General features: G+C 44.3%; 1 long non-coding RNA gene across 1 annotated transcript; it reads left to right on the top strand.

The window, feature by feature from the left end:
• Positions 1–19211: 19211 nt before the first annotated feature.
• LOC310837092 lies at positions 19212–20771 on the top strand. Its single transcript, XR_014560427.1, has 2 exons — positions 19212–20366; positions 20663–20771. It is a non-coding gene; the product is annotated as an uncharacterized lncRNA (long non-coding RNA).
• The last annotated feature ends 382 nt before the right edge of the window (positions 20772–21153 follow it).

The raw sequence follows: 21153 nt of genomic DNA, 5'->3' as shown, positions 1-21153 counted from the left end.
CACCTGGATGAGACTTGTCTCTCTTATTTATGTGTATTGCAGATATTAATATTGCACAGCTTGAAGCGATTGGAAGCATAAAAATGGACTCGTTTTGGAATAAAACAATGCCCAGACCCATTAGATTGTTCAAAACTTTACTTGCAGAACGTTCCTCAATACAGAACTAAAAACAGTACATGAAGCATCCAAATAATTCTATAATATCATGTGCAAGTTTAGCACAGGTTCAGCATCTTATAAGAAATAAATTAATTTATAATCAGAGCTGACAAACATAGCTCCCTCTCTCACAGGCTCCATTAGTCTGCAATCCAGCCCCATGGCTATGCAGTAAGAGACATATTACTCCCACGCTGGCTAGGAAAAAAGACCAAAGGCAACTCCCTTCAAATTCCCATTTGCCATTCAGTACCTTAATCAACTGATCTAAGGTTAAACACCATTTCAAAGCTAGCAGAGAACAACAACAATTAGCTACCAATCCATCAAGGAGCTCAGAGAGCTGAATATAGCCCCATGGAAAATCCCCATCTTTAAAGCCTTCAGTAATACACATTTGGACATTCCCAATTTCAGTGTGAATTAGACAGTGAACAATGTATATCCCACTTGCTCTCCATCATGGTACCAAACAAAGCATACATGTGGTTCCCAAGGTTTTTCTCATCCAAATACTGACCAGTCCACACCTGCTTAGCTTCAGCATGCACGTCTTGGTGTAAGCTGCAATGGTTCTTGTGTTCATATCAGAGCAGCAACCTACAGCATGTCTAATAGAGTTTGTACAGCATATCCCAGAGGAAGATCTGTAGTGGTGAGCATGCAAACAGTCTTGTCTGCAGCTACTGATTTTCTCACCATGGAACTTTTTATCAGGGATCCATTTACTTGCTTGTTAATTGATGAAATATTTATTACATTTCTAAACTGCCCTTTATTTATGCAGAGGTGGGGAACCTCAGGCCCTGTGAAAGTATTGTTCTCTAATAAATTACCTAAATTATCCTTTTGCTGGCTTACTGTGCAACATTTAAATGTAAGTTGATTTATTTTCCCAAACCATGGTATTCCACTCTTTCCCCCCTCTGCCAGACAAATGTTGACCTTTTTTGATGGTTCTCCATGAAGGGTGGGTGCCCCATCTTTCCTCTCTAGCACATGACTCCTGAAGCCCATCAAATGCAGGGTGGAAGAATCCCCAAACCACACATTTCCTGCAGTCTAGGTGCAAAGTTCACCTCTAGTTTTCACATTTCGTTGAAATTAAGGCTGGCAGTGTTGTCCGTATCAATTAAAGTAATGAGATGGTAGAATCAGAGACAAACTGTTTGTGAACATCTTTCTTTTTATGCTGCTGTAACTCTCTGATCTCAGAGGGTTTTCTCATTTTCACCTTGTGATCTCACATGCACTCCATTATTAAAACAGCAGCCAGCGCTGAGCAAGGAGGTGTCAGGAAAGACCTCCCAAAGCAGAGGCCAAAAAGTCCTCCTGATTATTTAGCCCAAGTTTTATAGTCTGTTAAAACAAATAGAATAGTATTGTTGCACAAATACTTGAAGGAAAGTATTCAGCTATGTTCCACTGGGAGTATACCCACTGAAGTCATGCTGACTAATTTCAATGGGTCAACTCTAAACAGGACAAGCATTGGATACTGCCCATTAAAATCTATTTATTGCCTTCCTATCCTGCCTATTTTCCAAGGAGCACAAAGTGGCATCTTTTTTCACAGAGCATTTGGAGAAAAGACCTGATTGCTGCTGCTGTTAGTAACCATCATTCAATGATTTGCTGTTGTTTTCAGTGGATTTTATTTTTTATGGATTTCATGTATGGGCATCTACTTCTCTTTAATGTAAACAGTTCCGTGACCTTTGCAAAGGGGTGGCCTATATGCCATCTAAATAAATAATCTAAAGCAGGGGCAGTCAATGTGGTACCCTACAGATATTGGCCTCCAACTGCCCTCATGCCTGACCATTGGCCATACTGGCTAGGACTGCTCCTTGTTGGATTGAATCAGATGAAGAGGATACTTTATTTACTAATTATCCTTCCTTTTCTTACTGTTGTTAGAATGCAAATAACTATTTCAGAAAAGTTAAATTCACCATCAGTGCACAGCTTATCTTTAGAAGCTTTTAGAGACAAGGCTGTGTAACCTAGAACAATTATGAAACCCAAGGATGCCCAGACAGACTTGGATCACTCTTCTCCTTTCTGTGTTTCCCTCTTAACAAAGTATTCCTCTAGGATGGCTTAAGTAAACAAGAAAAATAAAAAGTTTACTCACTTATAAGTCGTGCCAGGATTCAACAGTTACAGTGCTGAAAATCAGTCAATGCAGTAATCCTTAAAAGTTACAAAAGTCTATATTCCAGTCCAAAATACAGTGCACTCTCTGAAGGAGAGCTTATAACATATCCTACTGTAGATAAGAAGGGTGTGCTGTGACAAGAAGAAGATTAAATTTCTATTGTTTCCCTCTCCTGCCACAAAAGTTTAGCGGATATGACACTATGCTTTTGTGATTTGGCTTCAGATCAATCCTCCCACACTCCTGATCTAGATAAATGCATTGTCTCCCCCCCCCTCAATTTTATGTGGGGACTGCCTCCCCCCCCCCCCCCGAACAATTGTGCCTGAGAGAGATGGAATCCCATCTAGTCCCATTGCTCCAAGGGAAAGTGGACAAAAGTGTCTAAGTCATGCCACCTATTAGTCAGAAAAAGTAACAGATGCCCCATCTTCTTTTACTAGAAGTCCCACCTTTTGATATGAAATACTATAAATATGATATTAAATCATATAAATGATATAAAATTTAAATGCTATAAATGTTAAGTATTTTTTTATTTTTGGTTTTCAATAATGGGAAGTCCTTACTGTGTGTATGTCCCTCAGGTCTCAGCTACAAAAGTAATCTCTAGAATATCTAGGCTCATGCTCAAATTTATATTTCTAATTAATTTAAGATAACATTAATGGCATTCAATATTAACTTTATATGATTTCATATAGGATTTACAGCCTTCCAAATAAAAAGTGGGGCTTCTAGTGGGAAGGAGAGAGACTTTTGGCCGAAGGGGGAGGAACAGCTATGTTTATGGGGAGGGGTAATAGATTATAAGAATTAGAGAATCATGGAACTGTAGAGTTGGAAGGGACCACAAGGGTCATCTAATCCAACCCCTTGCAATGCAGGAATCTTTTTGGCCAATGTGGGGTTCGAACCAACAACTCTGTTTAAGAGTATCTTGCTCTACTTACTGAGCTATACGCCTTACATTCTTCTGAATTGCTCTATGGTAAATGCTGCCATTCTCTGCTGTGGATGGCCAGATGGCTCAACATTTTAAAAAGAAAGAAAAATGTCATCAGAGGAAGTGCTGCCTCTAACCTCCCCACAAACAAACTGGACTGAATGCTCAATAAATATTAGTTGTCAAGTTTGTATGCCACCCAAAGGAGCCGAGGGCAGCAATGTGTATAAACTGTGCCAAACGAAAATGATGGGGAGATCCAAAAAGATGAAGCTCAGTATGGCCGGGAAATAAAACAAGCACAACCTGTGGCCCAGTGGCATAATAATCCCCAAGCTTGGTGCTGCACAGATAAAGGACAACTATGGCTGTCTGACTGAGATTAGGCTGCTGACAGCCTGGTGATTTACACTGCAAAGAACAGCGCTGAGTGCTTTCACTGACAGATACTAAACATTCACCTGGGGAAAAAGCAAAGGTGGTTCGCATCTTCTGGGTCTTCTAAAGTACTGTTGGAGAGCTCAAGTTAAAGCTTCTTCTTCATTAGTTGACATTGTCTAATCTCACTGCAAACAGATTTGGATCAACCCACAAAAAACAGGTCATGTCGAAGTGACTTTAGTTCACTGTGCCTAGCTTTAATTGGTCCACCCATTCCTACATACTCCCAAAGCATGACTTGCAATGACTGCAGCCCCATCTTCAGGTCACCTACATGACCCTCAGGTCACCTTGATAAACAGGTAATCTGGAAAGCTGCCTTAAATCCCATCTCCATTCAGAACTGAGATGGACCGGGCTTTACAAAACCTCAAAGCATGACTACCAATGGGTCATTGCCATGGGTGCTCCCCAGCCAAAAGAGCTCACATGGCAGATAGTTAACGCTTTATTGTCAAAGCTGACAGTCATTTCTACAGCTCTGAATACCCATGCACCCCTGCCTAGCCTATGCTCTATGGAGCAGTTGCAGTAATAACCCCCTTCATTAGCTTATTTATCTCCCTCTCCCCACAGGCTGTACACACATAGCCCAAGACTACACCCGGAGCACGGAAGTTTCCTCTGCTCTTCCCTCTTCAATCCCACCTCCCTGCTTCTGGGAGACAGTAGTGCAGGAGAGGTCTGAAGGTCTGAAGCTTCCCCTGCCCGCCTCTTGCCTCCTGGCTGGTTCAGTTCCCCACAAATCACTGCCTCCCTCCCCTGAGTCAGACTCCAGGCTCCCTTTCCCCAGTGCACACTCGCCAGTGTCCTGCCAGTCCTTGGCAGTCATACAGCAATCGTACAGCACCACCTTCTAGAAACAGCCATCCAAATGGCTGATGTTTGCACGACTGGTCTGTAGCCTCCCATACAAAGATAAGAGTCATATCCATTGCCCTGTCCACTTCTGCCAAGTGGCCCCCATGAGGTCATCCACAAGTGAATCTGCTCCTAAAATTGCCACACAGTCTCCTGAGTTAGGCCAAAAACTTTGAGGAAAAGATGGGGTTGGAGGAACAGGGTTTGGAAGGATGCTAGAGGGAAGGAGGGATGGGCCTCTTTGGAAAGGCCTTCAAGTGAAATCAATTTGCCCAACCCTTTCTGCTAAAAGATATTCACGAGCAGGAAACAAAACTCAACGTGACTGTTAAGAAGCACTTTGGAACCATTCTGCAGAAGGATGCGCTCTAGGGAAACCAGAGGTACCCCTCTTCATGCTAATGGCTTTGCTGAGTAACAAAATGGGATGAAAACCATTATTATCTCAGGTAAAAGTCTAGGAAATGGTGCCATGTCTGCTGTTTTCTCTGTTACTTGGACAGCTGCAAGATGTTTCAGTGCCCAAAGTTTCTTGATGGAGAACAAGAAGGAAGTAATTTGTACTACATCCCAAAGGGTTCTCCTTATTTCTCCTGCTGGCTGTATCACTTTCATAGGAAGGGGTGTTGCTTATAATGTTGCAGCATGTAGCGGTGTCTATATGCAAATGCTTACACTTCCATTTTTCAAATTATCAGACCTGGGGATGGTCCCTCCCTCTGAGAATGGTGCAATTTCTTCTGATTTCAACTCCCCTTCCATTATATATACACACAAACACAGAGGAGGAAAGGGGAAATATATGGGTAAGGTAGTGCCCTTTTTATGCATACAAGCTATTTATAGAACCCTCCCTCATATGCAACATCAGGGTAGTATCCAACAAAACTGACAAGTATAATAAAACCTTAAAAACTCTTTTTAAACAAAAAAAATATCCAAAATAAATATGGCTGACTCACAATGAAAAATGTTTAAACAACTGAATAGGCCTGCTGGCATAAAAAGGTCTTTGAGGGACACCTGAAAGTTCAAGTGTTCTGCAGCATGGGACTAGTCAAGGGAAATGCCCAAATTCTAGCTGAAACCAGTCATGCTTCAGAAACACTGGAGACAGCTTTATGGTGCTCCTGTGGGTGCTGGGAAGTAGAGGCTGAGGCAGTTTATGTATGGCACACACAATACAATTAAAGCACATCAAAAACCCATCACTTCTTGCAAAGTATCTGGGAACTATATTTTACTGAGGGTGCTGGGAGTTGTCCCTCTGTGAGAGGCAAACTACAATTCTCAGGATTCTTTGGGGGAAGTCATGGGTTTGAACTGTATGCTGTGCATGCACTCTGTCTTCATGGCTGGAGGGTGGGGTAAAAATGCCTTAAGCGCAAGCATTTCTGATGCCTCTCTCATGAACCTCAGTCAGCTTTGGACACTGAAGGGAGTTAACCTGACCAGAAGAACGTCTGCGGACTTTTTACCTCCCCCCCTTATTTATCACCTCCTTTCAAGGAGGTGCAATGTGTTAGATGGCACAGCTTTTGCTTCGTGCTGAGATAGTGCTTTTGCCCCATCTCACATCAAACACTGATGCAGACAAATTATTCTGTTTGGAAATGCATCAAACGCTACCTTCAAAGTATAATACATCATGCCTGCATATGCACCCCGCACATTCTTTTGAGGCCATCACAGAGTCATTAGACTTTAATGATGTGATTGATGATGTTACTTCCACCAACAGTTGCTAAAGCTTTCATTTTCTTGAAAAAAAAGGAAGATTTTGCAAGCATATTGCATAGCAGTGGCTTAAAGCATCCTAAGCATGCTCATAAACAACTGTGGCCAGCAGTTTCTTTTCTTAGTGCCACTTCTGTAAATCTGCTGAGTAGCTTGATTCATATATTTGCAGGGCCCAGAAAGAGTTCCTCTGCCTTTTATGACTTGCCTGTTGTCTGCAAGCAGGGTGTGTTAAGCACCACCTCTTTACGTATCAACCATCCTGTGCGTTCTCATCCATTCCTTGCCATCTGCAAAGATGCATTCAATGACGCATGTCAACAGGCTCTCAGAACATGAGACAAGGCTTTTTAGGCACTAATTAAGGATAAAAGGTAAAGGTAAAGGTACCCCTGCCCGTAAGGGCCAGTCTTGACAGACTCTGGGGTTGTGCGCCCATCTCACTTAAGAGGCCAGGGGCCAGCGCTGTCCGAAGACACTTCCGGGTCACGTGGCCAGCGTGACATCGCTGCTCTGGCGAGCCAGAGCCGCACACGGAAACGCCGTTTACCTTCCCGCTAGAAAGCGGTCCCTATTTATCTACTTGCACCCGGAGGTGCTTTCGAACTGCTAGGTTGGCAGGCGCTGGGACCGAGCAGCGGGAGCACACCCCGCCACGGGGATTCGAACCGCCGACCTTTCGATCGGCAAGTCCTAGGCGCTGAGGCTTTAACCCACAGTGCCACCCGCGTCCCACTAATTAAGGATACCACACCCCAAATTTCTGTTTTCCCTCAGGACAGCAGGGCTGGAAAGGATAAAATTTCCTCTTCATGCCTGATGCTATTAACCCCTTGGGGTCAATGGGACTATGCAGAAAAAAAGGCTTATGAGATATAGTGCATAAACTTTATTTAGGAACTATGAGCATAGGCATGTACAGAGTGCACCTGCCTAGCCAATAAAGAACCACCATATTTATAATAAGGCAGTTCTTCAATATTCCTTATTGTATTCCTTATTTCTTACATATTTCTTACAGTATTCCTTATTTCTTACATGTTATGATTCCTGGCAGTGGAGAGTGATGATGAGTAAATATTGACCATATACAGATATTCCTTGATGTTATTCTATTTGCATTTCTAAGACCCTGAGTTTGGGTCTGATTTAGTTTGGGTCGATAACTCAGGTTTTTGGGCAACACTAGTCTAGACCAGGATTGTCTTTGGACCAGCAGCAGCTCCCTAGTGTCTCAGATAGGAATCTTTCACCTGCTACCAGCAGGGGCGTAGCTAATAATAATAATAATAATTTTTTATTTATACACCACCCTCCCCAGCCAAGGCTGGGCTCAGAGTGGCTTACAAGCAATAATAAAAACAAGATGAATGATTACAACTTAAAAACAAAAATAAAATGCAACAATTAAAATAATGGAACATTAAAATATTAAAATGTAGCCTCATCGCAGGAGGAGAAGGAAAAGAAAGGAAAAAAAAGAGAGGGAGGGAATCAAATTGGCTCCAAGCCAAAGGCCAGGCGGAACAACTCTGTCTTACAGGCTCTGCGGAAAGAAATCAGATCCTGCAGGGCCCTGGTCTCATGAGGCAGAGCGTTCCACCAGGCCGGAGCCAAAGTTGAAAAGGCCCTGGCTCTGGTTGAGGCTAATCTAACTTCCTTAGGGCCCGAGACCACTAGGGTGTTGTTATTTATGGACCTTGAGGCTCTCCGTGGGGCATACCAGGAGAGGCGGTCCCGTAGGTACAAGGGTCCTAGGCCGTGAAGGGCTTTAAAGGTCAAAAGCAGCACCTTGAACCTGACCCTGTACTCCACCGGGAGCCAGTGCAGCTTGAAAAGCACTGGGTGAATATGCTCCCATGGCAGAGACCCCGTAAGAAGCCTCACTGCAGCATTCTGTACCCGCTGGAGTTTCTGGGACAGCTTCAAGGGCAGCCCCGCATAGAGCGAATTACAGTAGTCAAGCCTGGAGATGACTGCCAGGTCGGGGCGGGAAAGGTAAGGGACCAACTGCTTGATGTGGCGAAGGTGGAAAAATGTCGCCTTGGCTGTTGCTGTAACTTGCGCCTCCATGGAAAGGGAGGCGTCAAGGATTACACCCAAACTCTTAACGGAAGGCAATGGCACTAATTGGGCCCCCGCAAGAGAAGGGAGTTGGTCCCTCATCCCCATGCCATCCCGACCTAGCCATAGGACCTCTGTCTTCGAAGGATTTAGTTTCAATCGGCTCCCACGAAACCATCCAGCCACAGCTTCCAAGCATCTGGTCAGTGTGTTCAGGGCCGAGTCAGTGTGGCCATCCATCAGCAGATAGAGCTGAGTGTCATCAGCATATTGGTGACAGCCCAGCCCAAAGCTCCGGATAATCTGGGCAAGGGGGCGCATAAAGATGTTAAAAAGCATTGGGGAGAGAATTGCGCCCTGCGGCACTCCACACACCAAGGAGTGGCGCGACGACATTTCCCTCCCTAGTGCCACCCTCTGTCCCCGACCAGAGATAAAAGAGCACAACCAGTTACGGGCTATGCCCTGTATCCCCACGTCTGCGAGGTGGTGGTTCAGAAGATCATGATCGACCATGTCAAAGGCTGCTGACAAATCTAAAAGGATCAGCAGTCCTGACCCGCCTCGATCCAGTTGTCTACGGAGATCATCTGTTAAGGCAACCAGAGCCGTCTCCGTCCCAAAACCAGGACGGAAACCGGACTGAAATGGATCTAATGCCGATGTTTCCTCCAGAAACCTACCAAGCTGTTCAGCAACCGCTCTCTCAATTAACCTTACCCAGGTATCAGTTACAGATAGGTGTTGGTCTGCCATAGTCAAAACAAAAAAAAATTCCTTCCAGTAGCACCTTAAAGACCAACTAAGTTAGTTCTTGCCTTAAAGACCAACTATCTGAAGAAGTGTGCATGCACACGAAAGCTCATACCAAGAACTAACTTAGTTGGTCTTTAAGGTGCTACTGGAAGGAATTTTTTTTGTTCTTACCCAGGTATGGAAGATTTGAAACTGGGCGGTCATTGGATAGGTCTAAGGGATCTAATGAAGTTTTTTTTAAGAGTGGACACAGCACTGCTTCCTTCAGTTCCCCTGGGAATGTCCCCGTGTCAAGGGACAAATTGATAATTTCAACCAGGGGGGTCCACACAACATCTGGACACTCCCTAATCAGCCAAGACGGGCACGGATCAAGGAGGCAGGTGGTGGGCCTACCAACTTGGAGGAATCTATCCACATCAGTAGGGAGTATCCGATCGAAATGGTCCAACACTGGACCTGAAGTCAGTCGAGGGGCCTCCAGTTCAGTCACTGTATCTAAATTGGCAGGGAGGTCACGGTGGAGCAACAGGACTTTCTCCGCAAAAAAACTTGCGAATGCCTCACAGCTGGGGGTCGAATTTGTGCTTAAATTTGGTTGTCCTCCTAAGGACGTTATTGACCTAATTATTTTAAAAAGCTAGCTACTCCGGCACCACGGGGGCACTGCACGGGGGCGCTGCGGTGATCCATCCAGGGGGGTGGTGCGGTGAGCTGCCTACAGAGTCCACCTGGTGGATGCAAGCCCCACTCTGCTGTTTCGGGCAGCGAGGGCCCCCGAGCCACCTTGTCATTCCCAGGAGAGACACGTGCCTCGGGTACACTGCAGTCCAGGCCTCACAGTAAGTGCTGCCCCCAGTGGTGTGCCATTTTGTCACCCTCCTCAAGAATGACACCCGGGGTGGACCGCACCCCCTGCACTGCCCTTCCTATGCCCCTGGCTACCAGGTCCTCTTTTTTCTTTTCTTTTAACTGAAATGTCAGAAATTTAATCAACAATGCCCTGCATACAAATGATGTGCTCTTTGCATTCAGGGAGCAGTTGGGGGAGGGAGTGTTGGATTCCCTATTTGCAAATAAAGTGTGTGTTTATCTCTCCAAGTCTAACATTCTGGGCTCATCCACAATTACTTTCCCCCATGTTTTCTAGGCACAGGTCCACACTTTAAAGCTCTGTGTCCAAGTGCTTGGGGTTTGTTTTTTGTTTTTGTCTGGGAGCTTTCCCCTTGAAAACCCACTTTTTAATGCTAAATCTGAATGAATGGCAGTTTGGATTTTCCATAGATTTTCATTGCTCCAATACAGTGGCAAAGAGCGGGGGGGGGGGGGCGGTTGCAAGGAAAGCACCAGTACCAAAAAGAAAAAGAACGTGCTTAGGTATGGCACTTCAAAGTACAGACCTGTGTCTAAAGAAGAGGTCTGGATGAGCTCTCTGCCTCATCTTTACAAAATTTGCTATTTAAAAAAGAAAAGAAAAGATCATCATGCTTTCCTGCAATGAGCTTATGCAGCCTCTTGGGGAGTATCGAGGGGATACAGTCTGTCAAACTTCAACTATTACATTCATACTCCACACACATTGTGTTTTAATTGTTGTAATCTGCCTTGGGATCTTAAGGTGAAATACAACAGCAGCAGCAACAACAACAACAACAGGTCAATGACAACCAGGCAGCACCCAGTTGTGCCATCACCAACAAGGACTCACTTGACAGTCCTAGGAGCCAAGATGGTGGCTATTTGGGAAGGTGCATGTTTAGCTTCTCTATGGCTCACTGAGTTTTACTCAGTCCAAGGAAAGAGGGGAAGGAGAGATCTGGAGGCCACACAGTTAATTCACTGCCAAAGAAAAAGTTGTGATCCTGGTTTGACGAATCATATGTGTAAGGGCGGGAGGGGAATATGCCAAATCCTTTGGATTCAGAGTATTCATATGAACCTTAACTGACAAACTTGATTGTCTCCAGAGGAGCCCTTAATGACAAAGCAGGAAGCAGAGCAGCTGGGAGTATAAATTTTCAGTGACCTACAGCACCCATCACTGGGTGATGACACGCCGTTCCTTAATGAGCTTCTGCCTGAGAAGGATACAGTAGCCGAACAAGACAGCTGCAGCAGCTCTGGCAAGAATTAATCCCATGCAAAATGAATTGGATATGCAAGCTGGAGAAGCCTCCTGGATTCACGTCACTGCGAAAGCATTTATAGGCCTTTTGTTTCAGAGTCTTTAGCGGTTTACCCCACCCCAACCTCTATGGGACAAGTGACTTGGAGTGATGCTGATGGAAACAACATACAGCCATCTTCGGGGGAGGGGGTTGAATTTTCCTCTTGGGTGAAACTACTGATGCTGTGGGGTGCTGAGTTCTAATTAGCTTTCCTTAACCCACTCCCCCTTAACTCACTCCCCACTCAGTGTCTCCCCCCCATACAGTGGTACCTCAGGTTAAGTACGTAATTCGTTCCGGAGGTCCGTTCTTAACCTGAAACTGTTCTTAACCTGAAGCACCACTTTAGCTAATGGGGCCTCCTGCTGCCGCCACGCCGCCGGAGCACGATTTCTGTTCTCATCGTGAAGCAAAGTTCTTAACCCGAGGTACTATTTCTGGGTTAGCAGAGTGTGTAACCTGAAGTGTATGTAACCCGAGGTACCACTGTAGTTCTTTTTCAGGGACTTTGTGCTTGTTCTTACTCACTCAGTTGGGAAGGAGCAATAGTTCAGTGGCAGAGCATCTGTTTTGCATGCAGAATGTCCCAGGTTCAATCCCCATTGGAATTTACAAGTAGGCTTAGGCGAGACTCCTCATCTGAAACCCTGGAGAGCTGTTGATAGTCAATGTTGTTGTTGTTTTCATTTTTATACTGATTTATATAGGCTTATATAAACCAAGCCTTTACATGAGGACTAGATTTTTTAAAAACCTTTTGAGGTAAGAGCCATAGTTCAGTGGTAGAACATCTGCCTTGCATGCAGAAGGCCCCATTTCACTCCCCAGCATCTCCACACAGGACTGGTAGAGCATCCTGCCTGAAACCCTGTAGAGCTACGGCCAGTCAGAGTAGACAATACAGAGTTAGATGGCTCCATGGTCTGATCTGGTATATATCTGCAGGCCTACCTACAGATACTTGGACCCTGGGTCATTTAGGTCTTTATAAACCAGCACCATGAACTGGTCTCTGTAGCTCACTGGCTGACTGTGCAGTCCACTTAGGAACACAATTTGTTTTCCCAAAGCCCTCTGCAGTATCTGTGACGATGTTTTCATGGCCCAGTTATTCAACACCCCAAACAGAAGCTTGCATTATCTTGAAATTCTGGTCCTGGCACTGGAGCAGAGGATGTTTTGGAAAATCTGGCTCAAAGAGTGCATGAATAATTAATACATTCAAATGTCACAAAATGATACCCCCTCAAAAAACAGCTTAATTCACCCTTGTATCAAATGTGCACTTGCCAATCCCTCTTCCTACATGTTCTAATTAGAACCAAAGACATGGCAAGAGGAGAGGGAGGAGTCTCACAATGTATAATGTTGATTATGCATTAGACTTACCAAAGTGAAATAGCAGGGGGAGGGAGAGCAGGGAAAGAATTAGCTGCCTTTAATGCTGTCCTGGACAGTAAGTGGGCAATGATTAATGCTTAATAACACTTGTTGCCATTAATCCCCATTAACCTAAAGTCTTCTTCATTTGTTTTCAAATGGTTTGGCTTCCTGTTGTTTTTATTGAAAATTCATTGTGTTATATGTGGTGATGGATCTGGCTCTTTTTAAGGGTTGCAAAGGAGACTTCCACAAGGTTCAGCTTCTCCAGTCTGTGCCCTCGCCTTGTCCTCTGGGTGATCAACATGTCACATCACCAAACAACAACTACTACTACTACCCAGTATGTTTCCAAGCACAATTCAAGGTGTTGGTGCTGACCTTTAAAGCCCTAAACGGCCTCAGTCCAGTAAACCTGAAGGAGCATCTCTACCCCCATTGTTCTGCCCGGACATTGAGGTCCAGTGCCGAGAGCCTTCTGGCGGTTCCCTCACTGCAAGAAGCAAAGTTACAGGGAACCAGGCAAAGGGCCTTCTTAGTAGTAGCGCCTGCCCTGTGGCACGCCCTCCCATCAGATGTCAAGGAGATAAAGAACTACAATGGTACCTCAGGTTAAGTACTTAATTCATTCTGGAGGTCTGTTCTTAACCTGAAACTGTTCTTAACCTGAAGCACCACTTTAGCTAATGGGGCCTCCTGCTGCTGCCATGCCGCTGGAGCCCGATTTCTGTTCTATTCAATGCAGCAATAGAGAAATTAAAATAATAATTTATTTGTCAGACAAATAAATGATAGGCACAGTGGTATATGGTTACCAAAGCTCTGCCCCCTCCAGCCCTGATGGCCAGCACTTATATTTCCTCAGCCCAGCAAGGGGCTGCCTCTGTCCAATCAGCCTGGTTGAAATTCCTATTGGCTGTTTGCTAGAACCAATCATAAAAGATACACCCATTTCCTATTACCTTTTATGGGAGATAAAGAGCTATATTTCCTTTTATCCATAAATGACAGACAAGTAGCCATATATCTTACATTTGCCTCAACAAGGCACCTTAATTACCAGATCACCTTTTGCCCCTGTTGCCCCTGCATTCCAAAACAAATGGCTAAAACAAATGGCTCGTGGTATTAAATTCTATCTAAACAGATCTTGGGTTCACATTCTCACACACCATCAATGAAATAAGAATCTAACATTTCTTACTTTCTAAATCCTTTGCCTAATTACATTAAGCCAACAAATCTCATACATAACATAGATAGCTTTTTAGAAGAAAGGGCCTTTGCAAAGTAAAAAGGAACTCAGTAAAAAACAGCTTCAAAAGAAGCCTCTTCAGTTTACACCCTCCTTTCCCAGCCAGCTGCTTTTCCCATTAGCTCTTCCCAAAATTTATTACCCTTTAACTCTCTCAGTATACCTTAAACCTTAGGAAAATATGGCTAGAGTCTTATGGGAGGCACATGGTATTATTTTCTGTTAAACAATAAATCTTACTATTTACCAACTCTTAATTAGTGTTATTGCAGCTTGATTGCATTCTGTAATATGTAGGGTCAGTGTAACCTTTGCTCCCAGCCTGTAATTCCCTTTTACAACTTTGAGAAACTTGTCTCCTGCTACTGCTATAAATCATAGAATCATAGAATCATAGAGTTGGAAGAGACCACATCAGGGGGGCCCTTGTTCAGGAGAGCAGGAAGATAAACAACTGCCAGAGTACTTAGCCAGCTGGTTTCTGCCTGGCATGAAACATACAAACATTTGCAAATATATCTTTAAGCTCATTTTAAAATACAGGCCTTGTTCAGATGCCTCACCTTCTGGCAACTTCTACCTTGCTCTCCTTTTCTTTGGACCACATCAGTGAAGCTGAGGAAGGGTCTTGTCATCTGGGCGCCCAGGACCGCCCAAGCTAGTGCCCCCGAGAGGTTGTCACTATAATGCTATTTTTACCACATAAGTTTGATTTGATGGCTATGGCTGCTCTGTGCTTCTTCTGTGGGAATATAAGAAAATGGAAAACTGCTTTATAGTGAGTCAGAGCATCTAGTTTGGCATTGTAGATGCGAGGGATTGAAACTGGGGCCTTCTGCATGCAAAGCAGGTGCTCTACCACTGAGTGATGGCCCTTCACCATCTAGATAGATGCGTCTAGTTTCCAGTTGCTGGGCAAAAACAGTGGGAGAGGGCTGTGCCCTCTTGTCCCCCTTGTGGGCTTCCAAAGAGATATCTGTCTGGTCTATATGTAGAAGTGGACCCTGAAACTGACTGGCAGTTTTTCAGATCCAGCAGAACGCTTTTTTCATCCAGGGCTATTGCCACTCAGGTTTGGTTTCCTGTGGATGAGAACACACTGGAGACACACTGTCTCTCTAACTCTTGCTTTCTTTACAAATATCCTGCCTGAGCCTAACCAGAAGGGTAACCTAGTGTGAGTGCGTACAGGGCTGCAATTTTTCTTTTGAGGTTCTTAACAACAACTGTTCTTGTAACAAGATCCCTGCAGAGACCTTTCCTCTTTATTGGCTCATCGAACTCTCAATGCTGTGCCATTTGGATTTGTAACATACAGGCTGCATGGGCCAGCTATGACATTAAGTGTGTGAGTCATCGGCTCAGTAACCTATCACTCCCGGGAGCTATTGATTTTATTGAATTTAGTGGGGGATCTTTTTGCTAGAAAAACACTGAAGCTTTAGCAGGCGTTTGTAGCATGAATGCTGATGGACTGTGCTGCTGTAAGGGAATGAAGGCAGGGTGGGGAGAATGTGCAGCCAGACTAAGACACAGGGATAGCCAAGGCTGTCAATTTCAGTTTTTCTTGTGTTCTGGGCCAGCTTGCAGGATTCTCAAAGGCAGTTGGTTGGCTGCTCTGAGAACAGAATGCTGGACTAGGTGGGCCATTGGCTTGATACAGCAGGCTCTTCTAATATTCCCCGTTTCTCATTTTTCTTAAAATTCTTAAATTCAGCTCCCCACATTTCCACACCAGCTTTCAATCCTCCCCCCTTGTTTTTAGTGCTCATGGCAATTCATGGGCATTTTAGTTCAAATGTTTTCTAGCGTACACATTTTTTCCAATACTATTTTTACTAAAATAATACACTTTCTTATTTGCAGTAATGTATGTGTTCCTAGGATTGGGGTGGCTCTGTGGTCTAAACCACTGGACCTTGGGCTTGCTGATAGGAAGGTCAGTGGTTCAAATCCCCGCAATGGGATGAGCTCCTGTTGCTCAGTCCCAGTTCCTGCCAACCAAGCAGTTCGAAAGCACATCAAAATGCAAGTAAATAAATAGGTACTGTTCTGGCAGGAAGGTAAACAGCGTTTCTGTGCGCTGCTCTGGTTTTGCCAGATGTGGCTTAGTCATGCTGGCCACATGACCTGGAAAAACTGTCTGTGGACAAACTCCGGCTCCCTTGGCCAGTAAAGCAAGATGAACACCGCAACCCCAGAGTTGTTTGTGACTAGACATAACTGTCAGGGGTCCTTTACCTTTACCTTTATGTGTTTCTATGGATAATTATTTACTGTGGCACATGCATCATCATCATCATCATCATCAGCAGCAGCAGCAGCATTTCATTTATTAAGGCATCCAAAACCAATTTACAATATAATAACCTATATAAAACAGTTATCTATTATGCATATAAACAGTTTAAAACAACAACACCACATGTTGTTGTTGTTGTTTAGTTGTTTAGTCGTGTCCGACTCTTCATGACCCCATGGACCAGAGCATGCCAGACACTCCTGTCTTCCACTGCCTCCCACAGTTTGGTCAAACTCATGCTGGTAGCTTCGAGAACACTGTCCAGCCATCTCGTCCTCTGTCGTCCCCTTCCCCTTGTGCCCCTTCTGTCTGTCAGGAGGTGATGGGCCCAGTGGCCATGATCTTCGTTTTTTTGATGTTGAGCTTCAGACCATATTTTGCACTCTCCTCTTTCACCCTCATTAAAAGGTTCTTTAATTCCTCCTCACTTTCTGCCATCAAGGTTGTGTCATCTGCATATCTGAGGTTGTTAATATTTCTTCCGGCAATCTTAATTCCAGTTTGGCATTCACCCAGCCCAGCCTTTTGCATGATGAATTCTGCATATAAGTTAAATAAGCAGGGAGACAATATACAGCCTTATCATACTCCTTTCCCAATTTTGAACCAATCAGTTGTTCCATATCCAGTTCTAACTGTAGCTTCTGGTCCCACATAGAGATTTCTCAGGAGACAGATGAGGTGATCAGGCACTCCCATTTCTTTAAGAACTTGCCATAGTTTGCTGTGGTCGACACAGTCAAAGGCTTTTTGCATAGTCAATGAAGCATAAGTAGATATCTTTCTGGACTCTCTAGCTTTCTCCATAATCCAGCACATGTTTGCAATTTGGTCTCTGGTTCCTCTGCTCCTTCGAAATCCAGCTTGCACTTCTGGGAGTTCCCGGTCCACATAGATAAGATCAATTCAAATCCAAGACGGCTTCCAACTGGGAGAAAGATTTCAGAAGATCTGTTGAAAGAGGAACATGGAACGTATGAATCTGCTGGAGCACTGCACCGTAAAATTCAAAGAACTGCAAAATTCAAAAGAGGTCTGTGTTTCTGTTTCAGAATGTGCTAATTAGGGTTGTTTTAAATGCAAGATGAATCAAATTTCTCCCTCATCCCTTGGAAGGTTTCAAGCTTGCTAGTCTGCCTGCCTACACAGCTCCTCTTCTACCAGAGTTCACCTGTGGAATCTGCTTTCCTACTATATTAAGATCAACAGGGGAGGCCCTTCTTGGGTTTTCACTACTAGATAAAGCTTGACTTCTGATTCCAGCAGAAGGGCCACCCAGCTTTGACAATATGGCATGGAAGGCTTGAAAAACACTAGGGGAAAAACCTGTTGGATGCTAGTCAACCATACCAGCAGAGGATTTGAATGGCTTTCAAAGAAGATTGGATGAAATCATGGTGGATTCGGCTATCTGTGGCTGCTAATCCAGATGGTTATGCTCCATCTCCACCTTTGGAGGCAGTATGCTTCAGAATACCAGCTGCTGGGAATCCCATGTGGGGAAAGGGCTGTTGTGTTCAGGTCCTGCTTGCAGGCTTCCCATGGGCATCTGAGTGGCCACTGTGAGAGCACGATGCTGGATTAGATGAGCCACTTGCCTGATTGAGCAGGACTCTTCTGTTGTTCTGATGTTTTAGCTGGTATATTTTAACTTCGGTATATTTTTTTTTAAAAAAAGGATTGCAAGAATCCTCATGTGGGCACTTCCGGGATGTATTGCTGTGCTACAACAGCACTTCCACAACATTTATCCATGTTCTGGTAATCCCCTTGTCCCTTAGAGACCTTGAGCAAGCAAAATCTAAGGAACAAGAGCCAGCACATTCTTCACAGCAGGGAGTTTAAATGAGAATTTGGTGCTGGGTTAGCGTCTCTTCTTAGCTACATGAATCAGCCTTTGTCATTTAAGCTCTTCAGATGCTCAGCCTGTGAGAGGTAGGCTGCAATCCTGCTTACTTGGAAGCCTCACCTGAATCTGAGGGGCATTTAAGCAATACTCAGGCATTATTCACACATAGTGTGCTACCGAAACTGATTTGAAGTGGGACTGTGCTTCTAACCTCCCCTCTTACATCACGGCTCCTTTACAGAATCACAGAATCCTGAACTGTAGAGTTGGAAGGGGACCCCCAAGGGTAATCTAGTCCAACCCCCTGCAATGCAGGAATCACAAGTAAAGAATCCCTGACAGATGGCCAGGCAACCTCTGTTAAAAAGAATTCCAATGAAGGAGAGTCCACCACCTTCTGAGAGAGTCCATTCCACTGTCAAACAACTCTTACTATCAAAAAGTTCTTCCTAATGTTTGGTTGGAATCTGGTTTCCTATAGTTTGAATCCATTGAGTTGTTTAGAGTGTGGTGCTGATGATGCCAAGGCTGCAGGTTCGATCCCTGAATGGGGCAGCTGCATATTCCTGCATTGCAGGAATCCTCAGAGTCCCTTACAATTCTACAGTTGTATGATCCTATGATCCAGGTCCTTCCCTCTGGAGAAGCAGAAAGCAAGTTTACTCCATTATCAGGACCTTGTGACAGCCCTTTCAGTTTTCTGTTCTCCATATTAAAGATACCCAGGTCCCTTAACTGTTCCTTATAAGGCTTGGTTTCCAGACTGTTTGTCAACTTGGTTCTCTTCCAAGGTTCCTGGAACTGGACATGGTAGTCCAGGTGGGGTATGACCAAGGCAGAATAGATTGGTACTGTTACCTTCCTTGATCTGGACACTACCCTGCAGAGCAGGAGAAAACAAGCTCACTTCATCTTCCATATGACAGCTCTTGAGATATTTGATGCCTCCCATATCTCCTCTGTCTCCTCTTTTCCAGGATAAACATACCCACTATATGCAGATCAACATGAGAAACTGACTTAAGGGGGAGTGGAATCCCACTTAGGCTGTACACATAACCCTGGAATTTAATTATCATATTTTTTACTCTATAGGACGCACTTTTCCCCCTCCAAAATTAAGGGGGAAATGTGTGTGCGTTCTATGGAGCGAATGCAGGCTCCTTGGCTTCAGCGATAGCAACGTGAAGCCTCCGAAGCGCAGAGGGAGCGCTCCCAGTCCCACCAGGAGATGCTGGGGACTGAACCTGATGCCTTCTGCATGCTAAGCAGTTGTTCTACAACTGAGCTGTGGCCCTAGCTCACAATATAGCTGTCAGGATAAAATGGAGAAGGTGGAGGCTGAAGTGTGTATGCTCTGTGGAGGAAAGGTGGGATAGAAGTATAAGAAGGAATAAAGTATGTAAACTAGCCTATAAGTGAATAAACTACAGTATATTTTTAACTTACTCTCCTAATAATTTGTATATAAATTATAAAAGTGGTATATAAACTTTGTTAAATAAAAAAAGAGGAAATGTTCAGACTTTCAAACAGTATGTTATGCCTGAGCCTTCATTGCTGAAACTCCCAACAGCATTTTCATGCTCACAAACACCTGATGAAGGAACCATTGTGACATAACCCATTCAAGCAGAGTGAAGGGGCAACAGGCTGTCAACAGTGGCAGTAGTTGGGGGCTCCCATCTATGAAAAAGCCACAGAAAGTCTTTTCCTACTGACTGAGGAATTAATCCCTTCTTTAACATTCATAATTGCTGGATCGATTTAACAGGACTGGAGCTAACATTTGCTTGGATTTGGCACCATTGATAGGAAACTGCCTGCTACGTCCTCCGCTTTGAAGTCACCCTGGTCTTTGGGCCTCCAGCACCTTCTTCAGCATGTCCAACCCATCTAAGAGGCGTATGATACTGGTGTTCCACTGGGTTAGGAAGAAGCCCCTGACAGAGAAGCCGGGCTCTACCATCTCGGCCAGACCTTCTGCCTCTGCACCGGCTTGCAACACTCCTCACATTTCACCCTACTTCACGAGGAGCAAGACACAACCCGCTCCGCTCAGGAGGTCCAGCAGGCGCAAGGTGCTGCGATTGCCGAATCTCACTGACCCGAAGTTTTGAGATCTGTCATTGGCAGCATTGGCCGGAAGAGAGCCCGCAGGCGTGGCAAGCAAAAGATGCCCACGAGCATTTAAGATATGAAAAGCTACTGGATTTAATCAGGAAGTTATGAGACATGCACTGATTGGAAGCGAAGCTGTATAGCGGCCCTGAACCTTCTGCAGGTGCAGATTAAGTAGGCTTGCTTTTAAATGCCATCTGAATCAAGTTTCTCCCCCATCCCTATTGGTAGCTATGTGGACGGTTGCTACCACTTCTTCTTCCTCCCTCCCTCTCCTCTCCAGTGTATCTTTTAACATGAGCCAAAGAAGCAGACCAAAGGCAAATGCTCTCCTCTCAGCTCTGTTCCCACTGGAGTCCACTGGTCTCCTCCTTCTGTCACAGGCTCATCCCCCTGATCTCTCCCAGGTACCAGACGCTTTGCAACCAGAAGTTTAGTCATCCTTCCACTTAGTTCCAGATTTGGCAAGTAGGCCACATATGCCTTCCAGATCTCGAGAAGAGGCCTGCCATCTTCCTCGCTTTGATGCTGAGTGTCAGGGAGGTGTTCCATAAAGGCTTCCCTTTTACGGATTAGAAAAAAATACAAATATACAAAAAAAAAAGAGGAATATACATGTAACCAATAAAAAATTAGAAAACATTTTACCTCTTCTCATATTTACAATTATTTGCACCTCTACAAAACAATATTCACAATAAAGAAAAGAAATGAAAGGTAAAATATGAAAGAAAAGAAAAAGAAGAAGATAAAGAAAATGAAGAAATAAGATCAAGAATGAGAATTTTAAAAGTAGATAAGTAGTCACTATACACAGCGATTTCCAATCTATATTTATGTTCAATTATGTATTTTCATCATATCCTTATCTATCTTAATTAAAATATTTTTAAAAGACTTCCACCGTTTGCCTCACACATTTTTGGTAGTCCATTTGTGTGTTGAGGTCC

This window comes from Podarcis gaigeae (assembly GCF_964106915.1).
Source record: "Podarcis gaigeae genome assembly, chromosome: Z".
Lineage (NCBI taxonomy): Eukaryota > Metazoa > Chordata > Lepidosauria > Squamata > Lacertidae > Podarcis > Podarcis gaigeae.
This window is presented reverse-complemented; position numbering and strand designations above follow the sequence as displayed.